We start from the raw sequence: 23,431 nt of genomic DNA, 5'->3' as shown, positions 1-23,431 counted from the left end.
TTATAATTATTATATTCAACCCAAGGGCACAATGGCCACTTTGGCTGCAAAGGGAATGGATTTTTTTAGGGGACACTACGGCCACACAAGGGAGATGACGCTGGTAAATTCAATGCCTGGTGAGAATATTATCAAGTGCTTGTCAAATTGTGAATGAGAGACTGATGAAGTGTGTGCAGCCTGCACAAGAAACAAAATCAGAGATCATGCCTTTCACGCTACTTTTTTTCACATCATAATTAGAGTTGCATCATGCAGCCTTAAAATGGATTAAAAATCAAAACATATAGCCCAACTTTTGTGTCACAACTAAAGTTGCATAAATAGCTCTAAATCAAGCATATAGGTGGACACGTTTCTTCGTTAACTGCTTAACACAGAATAACCGCATGTGTGCACTTCCTTGGAAATCATTTGGAGAATACATTATTTATATTTTATTCAGCTATGTTCAATTGTATTCTTTATACTATAAAATAATAAAAAAGAATGCCACGGAATTCTCAACAAATCTTGTCTGCTAAATGAACTAATGTAGCCCATAGCCATATCAGGGCCTATAAGGAAAACTCAGAGTATGCTATTCTGCTCTTCTGAAATAGACTACATTTTCTTTATATCATGTTTCTTTAGACCTGTCTAAAATAAATAATGGATTTATTGTGATGATCTAGGCTATGTTAAATGGATTTTTAGATTTAAAAAAACTAAGTATGATGTTTCAAAGGTCTGCATCAGTGGCTAATAGGCTATGCGTGAAAGCCAGGAGAATGTATTTATGTTAATTTACGGTCAATTACTGTGAGACCAGCAGTTATTTGCTTGACAATCACCGGCTCACAAAATGTCATGACCGCCACAGCCCTAGACACCTCACATGGAAACTGGAGGCAAACAAGGCCAGAGGTGCCCTCCCTAATCATCAAAGCCCTGAGAAACTACCAAGCTTTCCATTGGGGCCTGAAAACAGAACACTCTGACTGTCAGTGGTAAGTGTAATGAAAGTTGTCACACTAAGCAAAATTACATCTCCCCAACCCATAGAGTGGTCTGAATGAGGGGAACAGATGTTGCTCACATTGACACAGCAGCACTAGGCACTGTTGACAGGACCCCTTCCTCTCAGCTCCGCTACTTTCAGATATGGTGGCTAAATGCTGTTTAATCCTGGATGGAAAAATCGCCTCAAATCCTACAAACTATCCACATTCTGATGGTAATCCTTCAGTCAATCCACATGTTTTTTGGGGTGTGCTCTCTGTCACAATCTTACCCACTAAAGTAAAATATATTTCCATTTCCTCTGGTTTGAGTGAAACTCTCCTACATAAGTAACCAATAGACTGATATTCCTGTTCCTGTGAAAGTGGAACAGGAATACTGCTAAAAGAGTAGAACCATTATGGGGGGATTAAGGCTAGTCTACGATATCATGCTATACTATTTATATCCTGTTTATACTCTTAATCTACAGGATGTACACAACAATGCCTCAGGAGCAGACATAACATTGCATTGTTTTGGGCTTCCTGGCCAGCAACCCCTAGTCAGGTGCAACACTTGTCTGAAGAGGCCAAACTGCTTAAACCAGATACACAGAGATTCAGTGTTCACACATTCTTTGAACTTAACCCAGAAGAGCCCAAAAGAGGAAAAACAGGTAGAGGTGAGGGATAAAGGAGAGGGTGCAGAGATGAGATGCAGAGCAATGTAGGGCGGCTAGAGTGTTGGACCAGTAACCGAAAGGTAGCTGGTTTGAATACCCGAGCTGACAAGGTGAAAAATTTGTCAATGTGCCCTTGAGCAAGGTACTTAACGCAAATTTGCTCCAGGGGTGCTCTAATACTATGGTTGACGCTGCAAAACAACACATTTCTCTGTGCCTATATGGTGTATGTGAAAATAAAAAAAATGGACTTGAATTTACACTCACCTATCATATCTCACTACACAAACAAATGATTTGTCACAGGAGACCCAAGCCCTGCTTTAAACATAGTTAAACTCTATTCCTATAGTGAGTGTCTTCGGGGGCCCTGGCATTTTGTGTGAGAGCTTGAGGCATTTGGGTACAGCAAATTGTCCAGTGTTCAAAAAACTTTGCTGGGGTGCAAAATGAAGTGTCATTCCTATTGGAATCCAGCCAGGGTTGGAACTTGTTTTCACCTGCAACCTGCACTCAGAATGACCGCCAGGTTTAGGATCAGGGAGAGGAAACTACCTACGACATTTAAACTGGAACAAACAACTCAGTAATGGGTGCAAAAAGTGTAACTGATTGGATTAGTTTATAAAAATGCATTCTATTTACCTTTGTGTCGCATACGATTAATCAATCAATGAATGCACATGCACAAAAATAGATATTGAAACAGACAATTCTAAAACTCAACCTGCAAGAGAGCATGCTGAGAAGTATGATGGGTGTGGTTTTGGTTCAAAGTGATGTGTATGAGTTTCAGGCCCCTGTACTGGAGTAAAACTGGGCCTCAAAATATAGCCTTATGAAATACATATGGTATTGGGTTAAATAATAATGAAAAAATAATAACATATCTGCTTGGGATCTCACTTAGTGAAGTCCATAAGACTGAAAACAGAGGAACAAAACAACCATGCCTCTGTCACTAACAGATACAGTCATGGCTGGTAACGCTACAAAGTAATTGAAAGGCAAGGCACTGGGAAATATGTGAATAAGGCTTTACACTAAGCAGTGTGTTAATTTAACACTCTTCTGGTGTTTATAAGGGTCCACAGACTCAACACTTTCAGTGTTGATTTAACACTCTCAGTAGCTAGGTTTCTATCCAATTGGTGACAGATTTTCATGTGAATATTCAAAAATCCTCATAAAAACAATATGCCCATTTTCCCACCAGAGATGCTTCCATCAAATTGACTTGTTGCGGATAGAAGGCTGAGTGTGATGACGTAGTACACATAAAAATATGTTTTGCGGTTATATTCCCATGTACCAAATAAAAAATACGAGTTAAATATGTTTCCATCGCATTTTCAATTCTACTGATGGTTTTGTCACAACAAATGTTGTGTTACATGGCAAACGTGCCCACTATGGTCTTGGAACATGTGGTCTAGCCAACAGCTCACAGACAGTGTGGGAAGGCTACCTACACAATGAGATTATTATGGATAAGAGCAAGATTATTTTCATTTGTCAAATGGCAGCCAAGCATCGATCATCATCTGGTGGGGCGAACAACAACAAAAACAATTGGGGATTAATGCCAGCTAAGCCACTACACAACACTAAACAATATATTAATTGCACTACAACGGTGACAAACGGTGCCCACAAAATCTTAGGGCCTACATAAAGCTGTCCCAACAGCAGAGTCCCAACAGCAGTTCCAACACCTCCCACTGCTACACCTGGCTATCAGCGGAGCCTTGTCTGGCAGCGAAACAGTTCATTCAGCCTCATTTACTGCCTTTAAAATAAATATAGCTGATAAGGCTGACTTGCTTAAACAAATGTGGTTTCTAGTGACAATTGAGATGTACAAACTATGGCATAAGGGGATGACAAGCAGATAAGAGGCAATCCGTAATTTCGATGAAGACATTCATGATCGAGCTAGGACGGACATAGTCAATATAACTATTTGTTCAGCACTTTTGAAAATGGACAGCGACAGAATTTAGAACATGGTCTGTTCTTACAGTGTTATCCCTGTACACCAAGTCAGAACCGTAAGATAAATAAAGGGGGCATACAGTGGGGAGAACAAGTATTTGATACGCTGCTGATTTTGAAGGTTTTCCTACTCACAAAGCATGTAGAGGTCTGTAATTTTTATCATAGGTACACTTCAACTGTGAGAGACGGAATCTAAAACAAAAATCTAGAAAATCACGTTGTATGATTTTTAAGTAATTAATTTGCATTTTATTGCATGCAATATGTATTAGATCACCTAACAACCAGTAAGAATTACGGCTCTCACTGACCTGTTAGTTTTTCTTTAAGAAGCCCTCCTGTTCTCCACTCATTACCTGTATTAACTGCATCTGTTTGAACTCGTTACCTGTATAAAAGACACCTGTCCACACATTCAATCAAACAGACTCCAACCTCTCCACAATGGCCAAGACCAGACAGCTGTGTAAGGACATCAGGGATAAATTGTAGACCTGCACAAGGCTGGGATGGGCTACAGGACAATAGGCAAGCAGCTTGGTGAGAAGGCAACAACTGTTGGCGCAATTATTAGAAAATGGAAGAAGTTCAAGATGACGGTCAATCACTCTCGGTCTGGGGCTCCATGCAAGATCTCACCTCATGTGGCATAATGATCATGAGGAAGGTGAGGGATCAGCCCAGAACTACACGGCAGGACCTGGTCAATAACCTGAAGAGAGCTGGGACCACAGTCTCAAAGAAAACCATTAGTAACACACTGCGCCGTAATGGATTAAAATCCTGCAGCGCACGCAAGGTCCCCCTGCTCAAGCCAGCGCATGTCCAGGCCCATCTGAAGTTTGCCAATGACCATCTGGATGATCCAGAGGGGGAATGGGAGAATGTAATGTGGTCTGATGAGACAAAAATAGAGCTTTTTGGTCTAAACTCCACTCGCCGTGTTTGGAGGAAGAAGAAGGATGAATACAACCCCAGGAAACATCATTCTTTGGGGATGCTTCTCTGCAAAGGGGACAGGACGACTGCACTGTATTGAGGGGAGGATGGATGGGGCCATGTATCGTGAGATCTTGGCCAACAACCTCCTTCCCTCAGTAAGAGCTTTGAAGATGGGTCGTGGCTGGGTCTTCCAGCATGACAACGACCCAAAACACACAGCCAGGGCAACTAAGGAGTGGCTCCGTAAGAAGCATCTCAAGGTCCTGGAGTGGCCTAGCCAGTCTCCAGACCTGAACCCAATAGAAAATCTTTGGAGGGAGCTGAAAGTCCGTATTGCCCAGTGACAGCCCCGAAACCTGAAGAATCTGGAGAAGGTCTGTATGGAGGAGTGGGCCAAAATCCCTGCTGCAGTGTGTGCAAACCTGGTCAAGAACTACAGGAAACATATGATCTCTGTAATTGCAAACAAAGTTTTCTATACCAAATATTAAGTTCTGCTTTTCTGATGTGTCAAATACTTATTGCATGCAATAAAATGCAAATTAATTACTTAAAAATCATACAATGTGATTTTTGGATTTTGTTTTAGATTCCGTCTCTCACAGTTGAAGTGTTCCTATGATAAAAATTACAGACCTCTACATGCTTTGTAAGTAGGAAAACCTGCAAAAACGGCAGTGTATCAAATACTGGCCGTCCCTCTAAACTTTCAGCTCATACAAGGAGAAGACTGATCAGAGGCCCATGATCACTCTGGATGAACTGCAGAGATCTACAGCTGAGGTGGGAGACTCTGTCCATAGGACAACAATCAGTCGTATATTGCACAAATCTGGCCTTTATGGAAGAGTGGCAAGAAGAAAGCCATTTCTTAAAGATATCCATAAAAAGTGTCGTTTAAAGGTTGCCACAAGCCACCTGGGAGACATACCAAACATGTGGAAGAAGGTGCTCTGGTCAGATGAAACCAAAATTGAACTTTTTGGCAGCAATGCAAAATGTTATGTTTGGCGTAAAAGCAACACAGCTCATCACCCTGACCACACCATACCCACTGTCAAACATGGTGGTGGCAGCATCATGGTTTGGGCCTGCTTTTCTTCAGCAGGGACAGGGAAGATGGTTAAAAGTGATGGGAAGATGGATGGAGCCAAATACAGGACCATTCTGGAAGAAAACCTGATGGAGTCTGCAAAAGACCTGAGACTGGGACGGAGATTTGTCTTCCAACAAGACAATGATCCAAAACATAAAGCAAAATCTACAATGGAATGGTTCAAAAATAAACATATCCAGGTGTTAGAATGGTCAAGTCAAAGTCCAGACCTGAATCCAATCGAGAATCTGTGGAAAGAACTGAAAACTGCTGTTCACAAATGCTCTCCATCCAACATCACTGAGCTCGAGCTGTTTTGCAAGGAGGAATGGGAAAAAATTTCAGTCTCTCGATGTGCAAAACTGATAGAGACATACCCCAAGCGACTTACAGCTGTAATCGCAGCAAAAGGTGGCGCTACAAAGTATTAACTTAAGGGGGCTGAATAATTTTGCACGCCCAATTTTTCAGTTTTTGATTAGTTAAAAAAGTTTGAAATATCCAATAAATGTCGTTCCACTTCATGATTGTGTCCCACTTGTTGTTGATTCTTCACAAAACAATACAGTTTTATATCTTTATGTTTGAAGCCTGAAATGTGGCAAAAGGTCGCAAAGTTCAAGGAGGCCAAATACTTTCACAAGGCACTGTATTTCCCCAGTCAGAGCTAATTTTTTCCCAAGTTCCCAGTTGTCTTCAACTCACTGAAGTCAGATTTCCCAGTTCCGAGTTAACAGTTACTTTGAGCGAGGTAGAAATCATGCTGGATTGACAGCATGGCCAATGTTGAATGTTTAACATTTTAAACTTGGAAAAGGGACCCTTAAACCCAGACTTGGGAACACAAACCCACTTAACTGAATAGCAGGCTAGTGATTGCTTTGCAATACTTGCAGTTAGCCACTGATTCTTTCCAAACCACTCATTGTTGAGTTTGCGATTTCCAACTTGTTGTGTAATGTTTACGTCCAATACGTTGTATCTATAATTTCTTTTAATTATTTCTCTTCATATGACAAGTATTAAAAATAATTTTCCAGTAGATTGTTGACTTGATTCATGATGATGACTGCTAGCTAAGATTTTGAAAGTATGATGTTGATATGATCAGTCCAATCAAAGCTACTGTAGATATAAAGTGATTTGATGTCATTTTATCTGTGACCAATGACCTTGAGCCTTCTTGGATGGGCACTTCTAATGTAACTCTATGGCAGCACCCAAGGGACTTGAATTTTCGAGCTCTACCCTTAGATTTGGTGGTGACGTAGTGTCCCCATGAGTGACAGAACACTGAGCCAATCATGTCGTAACTAGAGAACATTACCAACCCCTACACTCCGTATTTTCCGCTGGCTGCTCCACCACCACAGAAAGCACTGAGCTGGGCTGAAACACCTGCATTTTGGAGCTGCCATCCTCAAGAAAGCAAAAAAGAGACAATGTTTGTATGCCGCTTTTTAAACTCAATTATTTTTTTTACATTGTTTGAAAACTGATATGTAACATGATTTAATGCCAAAATAAAATGTTTTTTTTTTTTTGATAAAATTGTGGGGCTCAAGCTCTGCCCAACCTCCTGTGAATGATGGGTCGCCACTGCCTGAGTGCCTGAACCATGACGCTAATCTCACAGCCTGGGGAAGCACAGAACAGCACACTCATTTACAGTTTACACGGAGGTACACACACAGGCACGCACAGACACGCCGATTATGCTCACATACAAGCTCACAAAGGCAGGCATACACACACAACTCATTCAACAATACACACACACAGAGTTTAAGAGCTATACATACAAACATACATAAAGACGTATACCACAACATGAACACAGGCACATCATCAGCAAACCAGTGCCTGCGAATCATGATACCACCACCCACTCATACTGTACATGCTGTGGTTGTACATAAATTGCATACATAGTCCTGGTCCTAGTACTGCTGCACAAACAGTTTCTTTCACACACACTCCTACTCACACCTCCACAAACCAGTGGTACACTGAAAGGGCAGAAATCCCTCATCCAGACATTATCCAGCTGGTTTAGAGCAGGCCTCGGGCGTGCAGGGGGGATTTACTCTGCCTCTTCATTCTGTCACAGCCTTTATGTGTTTTAGCTTCCTCAAAACACACAAGCATGATCACGCACACCATACACAAAAGCTTACAAACTCACAAAACACGCAAACACACAAACCCAAACACACAACCATACTGTACACAAAATCATACACCAAACACACACACACATACACACACACCTCATACCCCTGTAAATATTCAATGGGTTCAATTCTCGGGCCGACTCTCTTCTCTGTATACATCAATGATGTTGCTCTTGCTGCTGGTGATTCTCTGATCCACCTCTACGCAAACAACACCATTCTGTATACTTCTGGCCCTCTTTGGACACTGTGTTAACTAACCTCCAGACGAGCTTCCATGCCATACAACTCTCCTTCCGTGGCCTCCAACTACTCTTAAACACAGGTAAAACTAAATGCATGCTATTCAATCGATCACTGCCCTCACCTGCTCACCCGTCCAGCATCACTACTCTGGACGGCTCCGACTCAGAATACGTGGACAACTACAAATACCTAAGTATCTGGTTAGACTGTAAACTCTCCTTCCAGACTCACATCAAACATCTCTAATCCAAACTTAAATCTAGAATCGGCTTCCTATATCGCAACAAAGCATCCTTCACTCATGCTGCCAAACATACCCTCGTAAAACTGACCATCCTACCGATCCTCGACTTCGGTGATCCAGCAGGTATATCTCACTGGTCACCCCCAAAGCCAATTCCTCCTTTGATCGTCTTTCTTTCCAGTTCTCTGCTGCCAATGACTGGAATGAACTGCAAAAGTCTCTGAAGCTGGAGACTCATATCTCCCTCACTAGCTTTAAGCACTAGCTGTCAGAGCAGCTCACAGCACCTGTACATAGCCCATCTGTAAACAGCCCATCTATCTACCTACCTCATCCCCATACTGTATTTAATTATTTATCTTGCTCCTTTGCACCCCAGTATCTCTACTTGTACATTCATCTTCTGCACATCTACCATTCCAGTGTTTAATTGCTATATTGTAATTACTTTTCCACCATGGCCTATTTATTTTATGTCCTTAACTTACCTAATTTGCAGTCGCTGTATATAGATTTTTGTTTTCTTTTGTTCTACTGTATTATTGACTGTATGTTTTGTTTATTACATGTGTAACTCTGTTGTTGTATGTGTCAAATTGCTATGCTTTATATTGGCCAGGTCACAGTTGCAAATGAGAACTTGTTCTCAACTAGCCTACCTGGTTAAATAAAAGTGAAATAAAAAATAAAAAAATATGTTCACCCAGCTTAGTGCCTTCCCTTCCAGAAAGGATAAGGCAGGCAAGTAGGACTAGATGTCATTTAGGTATCATCAGCCCTGTCTATTTGATGCCAAGGCCTCGTAAATGCATTTATTACCCGAGTCTCCAAACAGCACAGGGACTAATGAAGCTCATCAAAGCCACAGCAGCAGCACACAACCAGGAGAAGACAGATCTGGTCCCGTATCCAGGGTTAGGCTGTGTGGGTCTCTCTCTGTACCCACATAGCTTCTTACCCCCAGAACCAATGAGCTCTAAGAGACACCTTGTTTAGAGCTCTGAACAGAGGTCTGGAAGTCTTAGACCAAAGATGGATGCTCTTTTTCCTTTCCTGCTGAGTTTTTTGTAACAGCATTAGGTTTCCTTGAGCTGAGTCCACTCTGCCAACATAAGCACTCACTGTTCCACAAAGACATCAATAGCTAAAACCTTCTCAATCACCGAATCTGGACACCAAAATACACAAAGGCAAGCATATGAATAAAAATGAGCCAAATTGCTTTTTATCCATTGAGAAGGAGACAGTGTATACAGAGTGCCTGTCTTCAGTATCCGTTTTGCTCAGTGACTTAACCCTCAGCTTTCAGATGCTGGCTGGTACTGCCAAGAGGAAACTGGGTCTAATGAGAACATGATAGCACTTTTCACAGGGAAGAATAATGTGTTTCTCTTCATTCATTCGTCCCTTTTCATTGGGCCTAAAATGTGAGTAGTGTTTCCCAATCAGCAGCCACACAACAGGCTCCCTCACATTCATGCAGTCACCATGGTGACCGGCTATGCCACATGTCTGCTTCATACCCAAATGAGGAGACAGCTGTGTGTGCCATTAGGCATCGTAGAGCGAAAAGCGAACAAGAGCACGAGATCACAACGATAAACATCCATATGCAATGACCGGATTAAACATCAGACACCATCAAACGAAAAGTCTGATAATTGCTCTACCAGCAGACAATGGCTCCCACTATAGCGTGGCTACGTTGAGTCTTCCGCTACCACAACAAAGAAACAAGGGTCTGCTGTTACCTAGTAGATTCTACTAACTACATCTACAAACGCACCGCAGCATGTCTCCTTCCCAAACAACAACTATTACTGATGAAACATAGCATATCACAATACAGCAACCACAGCCAAACCTACCATTCCATCACTATTATTCGTTTTCAGTCACAATACTCCTATATTATAGCTCCAGACACGAGTCCCCAGCTCTGCCATGTGCTGCTGACAGCCAGCAGGCCTGCCAGGCGTGTGGAGCTGATGGGCACTGCATGTCCTTGCTGGGCAATTCCACGGAAACAGAATTAGACTTTGCCTCAGATTTTTCACTTTAAAATGTATGCCAACCAAATCCATTGATTTCAAAGTTTAACAAACTATACAACTCTATGCACAAGGACTACTTTGAACAATTTACACCGAAAATGTCACAAAAACACATTGACTGGAAGAACTATGCTGATGCAAAGTTTGGTAAGATTAAGATTCAAAGATGTCTGCAGAAACAATGGGGTGTCAGCTGTGCTATGATATGACACCTTGAGTTAAATGCTTTTTGGGGTTATTGAACTACAGTAGGTGAAGTGGATTTACATCTGGTAATGGAATTACGGTAACAGAATTACATCATGGGTCCCTGATCTGTACTATATAGAAATGCATAATTATGGATATGAATATCATTCTCTTCATGGTTATGTGTCCTGAATAGGTACACAAAAGTAGAAATATGCAATATCCTTCTTTTGCATATTTGAGTATTGTTCTACACACTGGCTAGTATTGTAATGAGCTCGGCCCCCAAACAAGACCCCATTTGGTTGGTCCGGACCAGACCTAATCTGAAACAATCATAGATGTCTATGCTTCACAAGTTTGGACACCCCAGTACAGCCTAGTAGAGCACAGCAGAGTACAGTTCAGTAAAGTAGTTAAATACAGTACATTATACTGTAGTCTACGTTAATGCCCTATAATGTACTGTACTCTATTCTACAGTACTTTACTGTTCTCTACTATGCTCTACTGTATAGTACTGTGCTTTCCAAATCTGTGAAACATAGATGCTGGTGCATGCTGCCAGTGCAGGCTGACCAATTTTAAACTACTTTTCACCCGGTGTCGGTCGGTGCTCAGTGGGTGAGGATGCTTGTAACAGTAAATGGAAAGAGGGTAGGTGTCAGTAAGAGCCGCGAGAGGTGACATTAACTGGAGAGAGTGAGAGAGCGAGCGAGACGTCTATACTGTTTTTACAGTCTTGGTTTGACCACCAGATAACAGAATGAGAAAAAAAACTACGTATGAGCTAGGCTTGGGCAGTAAACCGTGTGTATATATACCGTATACCACCAGGGTATTTGGAAATAGCCATGGGGTGGTTTTTCAAAATCGTCAATACCGTTGATAATATATGAAGTGTTTTCATAAATGTTCATATTTGTAGCGAGTTTTTAAGTAAATACCTGCAGTCAACTTGTGCAATATGTTATGAGATGAAGAAGATTGCATTGTTCATTTCATTTGTCACATAATTTTGTATTATAAAGTATTATTACTGGTAGTTCCCAGGCGCATAGTTTGTTTACAAGCACACAACGACAACAGACCAGAGTCTTGTGAGTCACTCACTGTTGTGCAGCAAACGCCAGGTGATCTAGTTACAGTATGGAATTCACAACTAAGTGTTTGCCAGCTTGATATCTTACAAATATTAAGTTAATTGTCTAAAATGTGCAATTGGTTTGTACATTTGGTTTGCTACATTTGGTTTGCTAATTTAGTAGCTAGTTATATATCTAGCTAGCTATGGAGTTGGCTTCTTCCAAAATCAAGCTTCGCTTGGTAACATCATAGGATCCCCTTCTGGATCAAGAGTCTTGCTGTCTAATATTTGTTTTGTGCATGCAGCAAACTATGAGCAGCATTTCTGAGTTACATGTATAACTTTATGAGCTAGGATGTCTGTCTTGCAAATAGTTTCAGTCAGAGACTGTATAAAATGTTTGCAAATGCATTCTCTATGGGATTTTACATGTACTTGTTAGCATTGCTAACCTTCGCATTACAGAGGTTATGTGGGGTTTGAAAATAGCACCCCTTGTGTTCAGTGCTGGTATGACCGGATTTCCTGGTATGGCACAAGGTTGGTATGAAGGTATGACAAACTGGATAGTGCCCAAGCCTATTATGAGCTGAACATACAGTAACAGTATGCCAGTGGAAGGGAGTACAGTAGCAGGTGACCCAACTGTGGTTTGTGACTACTATGATTTCCCATTGTAGCCAATTCAACTGCAGTAATTCCGTTACCGATTTTCCGTTAATTCTGTTACCGATTTTTGAGTAATTTGGTAACAGAATTACGAGTTTTAATTAATTATAAACATACTTGATATTTAAAAAACTATAACTAATTGGTGGGTCTTCCTTTACTTGCTGTGTCTGTGAACGTTCCTTATCCTTCCTCATCATGAGGGAGAGAAATTAGAAAAGATCTTAGATATGTGGGTTTTTGGTAACAGAATTACAAGGTAAAAGGCATTGTGTCTTAAACTTAATTCATCCAAAACTAAATATGTGTTGATAATAGTTGGCAGGAGTCTTTGATTCAACATTATTGTGTTTTGATGTATTTCTAATACCTTTTAAGACTTTTTCTGTTAGATGTTATCTAAGACCCCTTTTCCATCTGTTTGACCAGAAATCAAAGCCTTTGTTTATCCTGGAAAATGGTTGAAAAATGTATATATGCCTTCAATTCTCAAAAATATACACTTAGCTTTCATTTGACACCCAATTTGACATGCTCCTATGAACTTCACTTGAAGGTGCTCATAGGTTCATTTCGCAGCAGTCATAAAACATACAAACAAAATCACAAATTAAAAACCAACAGCAAATAGCAAGGGATATTTACAAGCAAGTAGCCTGGGTAAGTGCATTTTCATTAGTCTGAGTGAGAGGCACCCTGTTCCTCCTGCATTGGCCTACCTGAGAGGCACACTGCTCCTCCTGCATTGGCCTACCTGAGAGGCACCCTGTTCCTCCTGTATTGGCCTACCTGAGAGGCATGCTGCTCCTCCTGTATTGGCCTACCTGAGAGGCATGCTGCTCCTCCTGCATTAGTCTGCCTGAGAAGCACCCTGTTTCTCCTGCATTGGCCTACCTGAGAGGCACCCTGTTCCTCCTGCATTGGCCTACCTGAGAGGCACCCTGCTCCTCCTGTATTGGCCTACCTGAGAGGCATGCTGCTCCTCCTGCATTAGTCTGCCTGAGAAGCACCCTGTTCCTCCTGCATTGGCCTACCTGAGAGGCACCCTGTTCCTCCTGCATTGGCCTACCTGAGAGGCACCCTGTTCCTCCTGCATTGGCCTACCTGAGAGGCACGCTGCTCCTCCTGCATTGGCCTACCTGAGAGGCACGCTGCTCCTCCTGTATTGGCCTACCTGAGAGGCATGCTGCTCCTCCTGCATTAGTCTGCCTGAGAAGCACCCTGTTCGGGCCCCATTAGTATGCAGGCGTCCCGCTCCACATCACACAGGGCTTTGGTGCAGCTGGTGGAGGCAGAGCAGAGGTGTGGAGCTGAGAAGGGGAGGAGGAAATGTATCTGTTCAGCCGGAGAGAGGAAGGAGGGGGAGGGGACTGGGGAGCAATTCTCCTTCTGAGGAGCACTACTGCTTCTGAGCCAATAGGAATCCTTCTCTGCTCTGCACTTCCATAAAGCAATTGGTGGCCTCTCAGGGGTGTGTGCTTAGTCCTCTCCTGTACTCCCTGTTCATCCATGACTGTCTGGCCACGCATGGCTCCAACACCATCATTAAGTTTGCCAACGACACAACAGTGGAAGTCCTGATCACCGACAACGGTGAGACAGCCTATAGGGAAGAGGTCAGAGACCTGGCAGTGCGGTGTCAGGACAACAACCTCTCCCTCAATGTCAGCAAGACAAAGGAGCTGATCGTGAACAACAGGAAATGGAGGGCCGAGCACTCCCCCATTCACATTGACGGGGCTGCAGTGAAGCGGGTTGAGAGCATCAAGTTCATCGGTGTCCACATCACTAAGGATCTATCACGGTCCAAACACACCAACACAGTTCTGAAGAGGGCACGGCAATGCCTCCTCCCCCTCAGGAGATGAAAAAATTTGCCATGGGTCCTCCAAAAGTTCAACAGCTGCACCATTGAGAGCATCATGACTGGCTGCATCACCACTTGGTATGGCAACTGCTTGGCATCCAACTGCAAGGTGCTATAGAGAGTAGTGTGTACAGCCCAGTACATCACTGGGGCTGAGCTCCCTGCCACCCAGGACCTCTATACCAGGCGGTGTCAGAGGAAGTACCTAAAAAATAGTCAAAGACTCCAGCCACCCAAGTCATGGACTGTTCTCTCTGCTACCGCACGTCACCAAGTCTGGAACAAATAGGGCCCTGAAAAGTTTCTAACCCTAAGCCATAAAACTGCAAAATAGTTAGTTAAATATTTCACCAAATAGCTACCTGGACTGCATTGACCCTTTTTGCATGAACTTTGACTCCTCACATACGCTGCTACTACTGTTTACTATCTATCACTTTATTCCTAGTTATATGTACATATCTACCTCAAATACCTCGCACCCCTACACATCGACATCGTACTGGCACCCCTTGTATACAGCCAAGTTATTGTGTATCTATTACTACTTTTATTATTACGTGTTTTATTTTTCTATTATTTCTCTATTTTCATTCTCTCTGTATTGTTGGGAAGGGCCCGTAAGTAAGAATTTCAATGTTAGTCCACACCTGTTGTTTATGAAGCATTTGACAAATAACATTTGATTTGTAATGGTGATATCACTTTTAACAAGATACAGATAAAACACATAGAATTATTCTAACAGCATCTAATGTGACAAGGTTTAATGAATACTTTTGTTAGAGTAAGCTAATGTGAGGCAGTCTTGTATGTTTCAGTAGCTGAAGCTATTCAGATCCAACATGGGCGTTTCACAAATGCCTAATTCCCTATGGACAGAGACGGTGCTGACAGTAACAATTTCTCTCTCACACACAATCTTTCTCTATATATGAGAGAGAGATATCACAATATATAAATAAGAGAGAGACAGAGACGAGATCAATATATATATATATCTCTTCTGTCTTTCTCCTCCTGTCTTTCTTCTCCTTTTTTCTGCAACGACAAAAAAAAGCCAATATGTCCTCTGAGCATGGATCAATCATGCTGACTTTGGCAAAGTCCTTCAACATTGCACCAATAGAGAGACGCAAGTCAAATATCTCAAAGGATACTCATGTGGGACAAAGCCTAAAAATATCACCACAGCAGTCAGGCATGTAGATTACACAATAAAATTCTACTAAGTAAGCATTTTCCAATAGATTGGTGGCCCAATAACACTTTATGCATTAATATACTAGTCCAATCAGAACTTCTCAGTCCATATTCTGATTCCGAGTACCCCAATAACAGTAAGTGCTCTTTGTAACCAGAAATATAGTAGATGCTAGGATCCATTACCAATCCACATACAGTGGTATGAGAGCAAAACCAAGCAGGCAGCATCTCTGAATGCCCATTCTCTCTGAGATTTGAGTCATAGCAGCTGCTTGTCTCAGAATAATGGCCTTTAATTCATTCCCTACCCTAACATTAGATGGGTAGAGTTTTATAATCAGCTGCCTCAGTCAGAAACATCTTTACAAAAACCTCACAATGGCGTGACATATTTCCCTCACCCCTCAACTTGCAGTCACAATGGGAGAGGGTCGAACTGGAGCACATAAGTCATCCCCCCTCAAACACCCCACTGAACCCTAAAATTAGAGCCCACAGTGCATAGTCAGTCCCAGGCTCTCTCAATGGGTCTCAACGACTTGTGTTGTGAACACATGCGAGTGTGCGCACACACACGCGCGCGCGCGCACACACACACACACACACACACACACACACACACACACACACACACACACACACACACACACACACACACACACACACACACACACACACACACACACACACACACGTCTTTGAGTTGGCTGGTTCTCACGACTACTGAACTGCTGGCGGAGAATACTGCTTTGTGCGTGTGGGTGCGGGAGGGCACGCATAGTCACTGCCTGTGCCAGGCCTTCTTCCTAAAGCGGTTATACCTATTAGCTTCTTCCCGCCTCCTCCCTCACCACTCTGGCTAGAGTACATCCATATATGTCAGCATTCTCAAAGTTTTCCCAAGACAAAGCCCTGGTTCAGTTGGCAAGGCCAAAGAGGACAGTAGTGAATAACAGGATAATTTAAATCAACTGAGCCTCGGCCAATGGATTTCCCACATTTCCTAATCAGGCTCAATTGAATAAAAATGACCGAAACTGCAATTCCTTGAAAACAAAAGCCTTAAGCTGAAAAACGAAAGCCTGCTTAAATTTTATGTTGATTGCCTCTGTAACTGTAGGACTGTTCATCAAACCAACTATTACAACTTATGATCCAGCTTTTAATCCTCCACATTACCAAGACTTGACTTGTGAAGGCTTGATTGAATGTGGCCCTGAGTCACTCAAAGCATATTTAGCTCTGTGGCTTTAGCTTCAGCGAGCAGTAACAGGTGCCACGGTCACACAATAGCTGCAACAGACCCGATGAGGATGAGAAATCAATTTACAAAGGTGTCCCAATTTTTTGGGGCACCTCCCCTACCAGCTCTGCCCCCAATTTATCTTGAGCAACCCATTGTCTTTTTCTTTTCCTCTGAAGACTTCTTGTCGAATTTCTCCACAGAGTAGTCGAGACATCTGCCAGGATCCTCACACTTTCGTATGCAAATTAATGTGATAGGGCATGAGAGCCGCCAGTCAGCTGTTTCAGCTGTTTTCCCTGTGATCGTGTTGTGTGTGGCAATAATATAGGCGACATTATTGTTTAGCATTTTTTTCTGCTCTTGTTTATAAAGCGGTTTATAGTGGGTTATTTTACTGTGAGTGCATGTTTGTCCACAGTGTTAAATCAACACAGAGTGTTACAGTTAACACTGGTTCAGTGTCTATACAGGTCCACACTTTTCAGTGTTAAATTAATGCACTGCTTAGTGTAAAGCCTTATTCCCATATTTCCCGGTGCCTTTCTTGTGAATTCATTACCACCAATGACTGTATTTGTTAGTGACTGCAATGGTTGTTGCACTCAGCCATGTTCATGTTATCTTTAAAGTTAAATTACTTGTAACACAAAGATCCCTTTTTTGTCTGTCCATAACACTTTATTCCAAACTTACTCTGTCCAGTGTCTGTTCTTTTGCCCATTGTAATAGTTTATTTTTATTGGCCAGTCTGAGATATGGCTTTTTCTTTGCAACTCTGCCTAGAAGGCCAACATCCCGAAGTCGCTTCTTCACTGTTAATGTTGAGACTGGTGTTTTGCGGGTACTATTTAATGAAGCTGCTAGTTGAGGACTTGTGAGGCGTCTGTTTCTCAAACTAGACACTCTAATGTACTTGCCCTCTTGCTCAGTTGTGCACTGGGGCCTCCCACTCCTCTTTCTACTCTGGTTAGAGCCAGCTTGCGCTGTTCTGTGAAGGGAGTAGTACACAGCGTTGTACAAGATCTTCAGTTTCTTGCCAATTTCACACATGGAATAGCCTTCATTTCTCAGAACAAGAACAGACTGATGAGTTTCAGAAGAAAGGTCTTTGTTTCTGGCCATTTTGAGCCTGTAATCGAACCCACAAATGCTGATGCTCCAGATACTCAATTAGTCTAAAGGCCAGTTTTATTGCTTCTTTCATCAGCACAACAAGTTTTCAGCTGTGCTAACATAAGGGTTTTCCAATGATCAATTAGTCTTTTAAAATGATAAACTTGGATTAGCTAACACAACGTGCCATTGGAACACAGGAGTGATGGTTGCTGATAATGGGCCTCTGTACGCCTATGTAGATATTCCACAAAAAAATTAGCCGTTTCCAGCTACAAAAGTCATTTACAACATTAATAATGTCTACACTGTATTTCTGATCAATTTGAAGTTATTTTAAAATGGACAAAAAAAAAGTTTTTCTTTCAAAAACAAGGACTTTTCTAAGTGACCCCAAACATTTGAACGATAGTGAATATATTTTTTTGGGGGGGTCACTTAGAAATGTCCTTGTCTTTGAAAGAAAAACATTTTTTTTGTCCATTAAAATAACATAAATCACCTTTGTAAATTGATTCTTCATTGGGTCTGTTGTCGCAGCTATTGCGTGACAGTGTATTTTTTTTTTTACTGGGGGAGGGGGGGCAAATTCAGCCTGCAGGATGCCAGTTGGTGTACCCTGTCATAAGGCCTTATTTTAAGGGCTTAGTTTTACTCTAATATAGTGGTCTGAAACTCATGGTTTACAGACAAAATCAGGGCAGCAAGTCACATTACACAGGCTTGTAAAGTGATGTGTAACTCCTATTGGAATCCAGCTGGAGTGGGGCTATCCAACGTTTGGAATTTTTATTCAGAATGACTGCTAGGATTGGGAAGACTAAGATTCCTAAAGCTATAAACTGGAACAACCATTTCAGATACGGGTGCACTAAGCACAAATAACAGATTATTAGTTTCTAAAAAATATATGGTAATTATATTTGAGTAGCATAACATGAATTGAATTAATCAAAAACACACATATTGAAACAAACAATTAAAAAATCTACCTCCAATAGAGCATGCTGGGAAATTTGATAACAATTGGTGTGGTTTTGGTTTAACACTGGTTATTATCACCAACACACTGGTTATTATCACCAACACATTAATTTACATCAATGACTGTTCATTTAACACCTCAATCAACACTAGAAATGTGACACTGAAAAATCAACACTAGGTAACACTGTGCAATTTCCTGTGTCAGTGTGTCATCCCTCAGACAAAATCGATATGAATTCGCATTCTCAATTGATAGTAATTAATTAATTATATGCACACACATATCAGACTACATCCTCCATATTATTTGCCACATGTGGGCTACTGAATGCGGATCACAGTGCCCTTGCAAATCCAATGGGTGCACTGATGCTGTAGCTAGCCCTACCATTTGATGTGAGATTTAGCCAGCTTCTACAATATTAATATGAACAGCAAGGGTTCCGTAGACCTAAATAAACAAAGAGCTTAGCCTACATATTTTATTTGGACGATATGCCAATTGTGCTGTCACCACCACATTAGAAAGAATAATGCAACATCGTTCCTCTCCTCAATGACAGTCGCATTCACTTCAATACGTGAGGAGTGCAGTGAATATAGGAGGCATTTTTGTTTGAATCCTTGGCAAGGCGCAGATCATTTCAGAAATAAAATATTCAGACCATGCCTAATTATTCCTAAATTACCATTTCAAATAAAGTTCATGATTTTATATCTGTGAATAATATTCAAAAGCTAAGCATGCGATTCTCATTAATTGACTTATTTCACAATGGTTAACCAGATATGTAAATTGCAGCATAGGTCCTACATATGAAAATGAGCAATTGGTCTCACCTTAGCATTTTATCAACCACAAGAATGCCTCTCCCCCTGTACACATACTTAGCTGCCACAGGAAAAAACAGGCAATTCGAGCGCTCAGTCTTGAAAGATAATACTACTATATATATGAAAAATTAATAATACAATATTTAACTTAGCAAAAAGCGACGTCTCTTCACAGAGGTTTAGTTTTGATTTCCTCAGCCGCCGTTCTTCTGTCCTCTGTGCTTCGCCCGCGGCTGACTGAATAGCTTTATCATTGCCACTGGTAACCCGAGCACAGCGCTTGCCTTGAGCTCGCGCTTCTCTGAGCTCGTACCCTCCTTCAAGTAAACATACAGAGAGCACCTGGCGCTGACCAGAGCTGCGAGTCCTGTCAACTGATTTCAAACGCGAGATTGGTCGTGCGGCAGTGTATGTCATCACAGCCTGGTGCCCAACTAGACGACCTCACCATCTGCCCGAGTTCTGCTGTGATGGGAACAAAAGAAACTCGCTGTGGGAAACGAGAAGCAAGGGTGAGGTTGGCGTGGCAAGGGATGAAAGGGTTACATTTTTTACAAGTTCCAGAAAGTGTCCAATGTAAGGTGAAGTGAGTCAATGACCTCTAAAATTAACTAATCTTGCATGAATCCAAAAACCTAGCCTGCACTGAATCTACATAATGACCTTGGAAAAGGTTTGGTGGCATATAGCTTAGTATAGGGCAACTGGTTTTGAGTTATGTTGAGGTGTACAGTAAATCTAGGGTGTGGCAATATTTTGATGTCAAATTATAGGCCTAATTCCAATCTGTCTGTATGTGTGATGTCTTGGTAATCTGTGACTAAAATATCACTACACAGCTATGATATATAACCTTACCAGCACACAATATAGAGAACATGCACATGTGTGCCACACACACACACAGTAAAATTACATTTATGTTCTCTCTCCACCTGTCAACATTCTCTCCTCTCTTTCTGCTTCCTTCCTTCTTCTCCTAGGATAGCTTTGAAGTGACAGTGCTTCATCACATTCTGTTTCATCTCTTAAAGCTGCCTGCTTCCACCTGAGCTGATGCATTGAGCCTGAAGGACCTTGCAAGGCACAAGTGGGATCATTCTTGTGCTTGAGACAGACATGATAGGATGAGTGCAGCTTTTCTCCTGTTTGTTTATATTGTATTGGCATGTTAGGTTGCACTGTTGAGTGGTAAAGGGTCACAGATTTTGGTGGAGAAATCACATGAAGTCAGAACTTCCTGACATGTGTGAGAACATAAATCTGATAGACCATTTCAGCGATTGTCAGCAATTGTCACAATTTTTCCGGTCATTGATTCAATGTCTTGAGCCCTCATACTAACTTTTATTCACATTGAACATCATCGTCAAATCAAAATGTTATTTGTCACATGCGCTAAATACAAATACGACCTTATAGTGATGTGCTTCCTTACAAGCCCTTAAACAACAATGCAGTTAAGAAAATTGTCGCCTGAGCAATGGAGCAAATACAAATAGGGGGTCCAAATGTTTTTCACTTATTGTTGAGCTAGTCTGTATAAAAAATATATACAGTATACCTGACTATTTTATAAATGGTATAAATGCGTGATATGATTGAATTTTGCAAACCCCACTCCCCTAGTCGCCCCAAGATGAATGGTTTTGACCACTAAAGTTTTTCTTCACTACACTCTTGGCTCCATTGCTTTGATTGGTGCAGCTAGAATCCACAAGTATGTATCCTATAATGAAAAGACACAGTGGCGTCATTAGGCCTGAACTTTCAAGGCTTCAAACTCAGATGTTTTTGTTTTCTAACATTTTGATGGTCTATAAAAAAATGTATCATAATAATGAAAAAAATATACACAAAATCAAATGTGTTTTATATACACTACCGGTCAAAAGTTATAGAACACCTACTCATTCAAGGGTTTTTCTTTATTTTTACTATTTTCTACATTGTAGAATAAAAGTGAAGACATCACATTTATGAAATAACACATATGGAATCATGTAGTAACCAAAAACGTGTAAAACAAATCTAAATATATTTTATATTTGAGATTCTTCAAATAGCCACCCTTTGCCTTGATGACAGCTTTGCACATTCTTAGCATTCTCTCAGCCAGCTTCATGATGTAGTCACCTAGAATGCATTTCAATTAACAGATGTGCTCTGTTTAAAGTTAATTTGTGGAATTTCTTTCCTTCTTAATGTGTTTCAGCCAATCAGTTGTGTTGTGACAACAGAATATAGCCCTATAAATCCATATTAAGGCAAGAACAGCTAAAATAAGCAAAGAGAAATGACAGTCCATCATTACTTTCAGACACACCACAAACAACAATATACAATACATACAGTTGAAGTCGGAAGTTTACATACACTTAGGTTAGAGTCATTAAAACTTGTTTTTCAACCACTCCACAAATTTCGTAATATCAAACTATAGTTTCGGCAAGTCGGTTAGGACATCTACTTTGTGCATGACACAAGTCATTTTTCCAACAATTGTTTACAGACATTTCACTTATTATTTCACTTATCATTCACTGTACCACAATTCCAGTGGGTCAGAAGTTCACAATAAGTAAATTGACTGTGCCTTTAAAAATTCCATAAAATTATGTCATGGCTTTAGAAGCTTCTGATAGGCTAATTGACATTATTTGAGTCAATTGGAGGTGTACCTGTGGATGTATTTCAAGGCCTACCTTCAAACTCGTTGCCTCTTTGCTTGACATCATGGGAAAATCAAAAGAAATCAGCCAAGACCTCAGAAGAAAATGGTAGACCTCCACAAGTCTGGTTTATCATTGGGAGCAATTTCCAAATGCCTGAAGATACCACATTCATCTGTACAAACAATAGTATGCAAGTATAAACACCATGGGACCACGCGGCCATCATACTGCTCAGGAAGGAGACGTGTTCTATCTCCTAGAGATTAATGTACTTTTGTGTGAAAAGTGCAAATCAAACCCAGAATAACAGCAAAGGACCTTGTGAAGATGCTGGAGGAAACAGGTACAAAAGTATCTATATCCAGATTAAAACGAGTCCTATATCGACATAACCTGAAAGGCTGCTCAGCAAGGAAGAAGTCACTGCTCCAAAACCGCGATAAAAAAAGCCAGACTACGGTTTGCAACTGCACATGGGGACAAAGATTGTACTTTTTGGAGAAATGTCCTTTGGTCTGATGAAACAAAAGTAGAAGTGTTGACCATCATTATGTTTGAAGGAAAAAGGGGGAAGCTTGCAAGCTGAAGACACCATCCCGACCGTGAAGCACGGGGGTGGCAGCATCATGTGGGGACTTTGCTGCAGGATGGACTGGTGCACTTCACAAAATAGATGGCATCATGAGGGCGGAAAATTATGTGGATATATTGAAGCAACACCTCAATCCATCAGTCAGGAAGTTAAAGCTTGGTCGCAAATGGGTCTTCCAAATGGACAATGACCCCAAGCATACTTCCAAAGTGTGACAAAATGGCTTAAGGACAACAAAGTTAAGGTATTGGAGTGGCCATCACAAAGCCCTGACCTCAAGCCTCAATGTGGGAGCTTGTGGAAGGCTACCTGAAACTTTTGACCCAAGTTTAAACAATTTAAAGGCAATGCTACCAAATACTAACTGAGTGTATGTAAACTTCTGACCCACTGGGAATGTAACGAAAGAAATAAAATCTGAAATAAATCATTCTTAATACTATTATTCTGACATATTATTCTGACATGTATAAATTAATTGATCAGTAATCACATAACAATACATTATTTGTTTGGTTTAAATGTGTGTTTGTTTGTGAGTGTGTA

General features: G+C 41.2%; 1 protein-coding gene across 2 annotated transcripts in view; it reads right to left on the bottom strand.

The window, feature by feature from the left end:
* Positions 1 to 20,104, bottom strand: part of LOC135539907 (leucine-rich repeat neuronal protein 1-like) — a 41,465-nt gene extending 21,361 nt beyond the window's left edge. The window contains exon 1 of one of the 2 annotated variants that reach the window (XM_064966147.1): positions 19,625 to 20,104. The gene's annotated coding sequence lies outside the window, so the exon portion shown is untranslated. Of the gene's footprint in view, positions 1 to 10,234; positions 10,367 to 19,624 lie in introns of those variants that run through there. The other variant, XM_064966148.1, reaches the window with a different exon arrangement.
* Between the last annotated feature and the right edge of the window lie 3,327 nt (positions 20,105 to 23,431).

Source organism: Oncorhynchus masou, chromosome 5, assembly GCF_036934945.1.
Source record: "Oncorhynchus masou masou isolate Uvic2021 chromosome 5, UVic_Omas_1.1, whole genome shotgun sequence".
Lineage (NCBI taxonomy): Eukaryota > Metazoa > Chordata > Actinopteri > Salmoniformes > Salmonidae > Oncorhynchus > Oncorhynchus masou.
The sequence above is the reverse complement of the archived record's forward strand: the minus strand, read 5'-3'. Positions and strand labels throughout refer to the sequence as shown.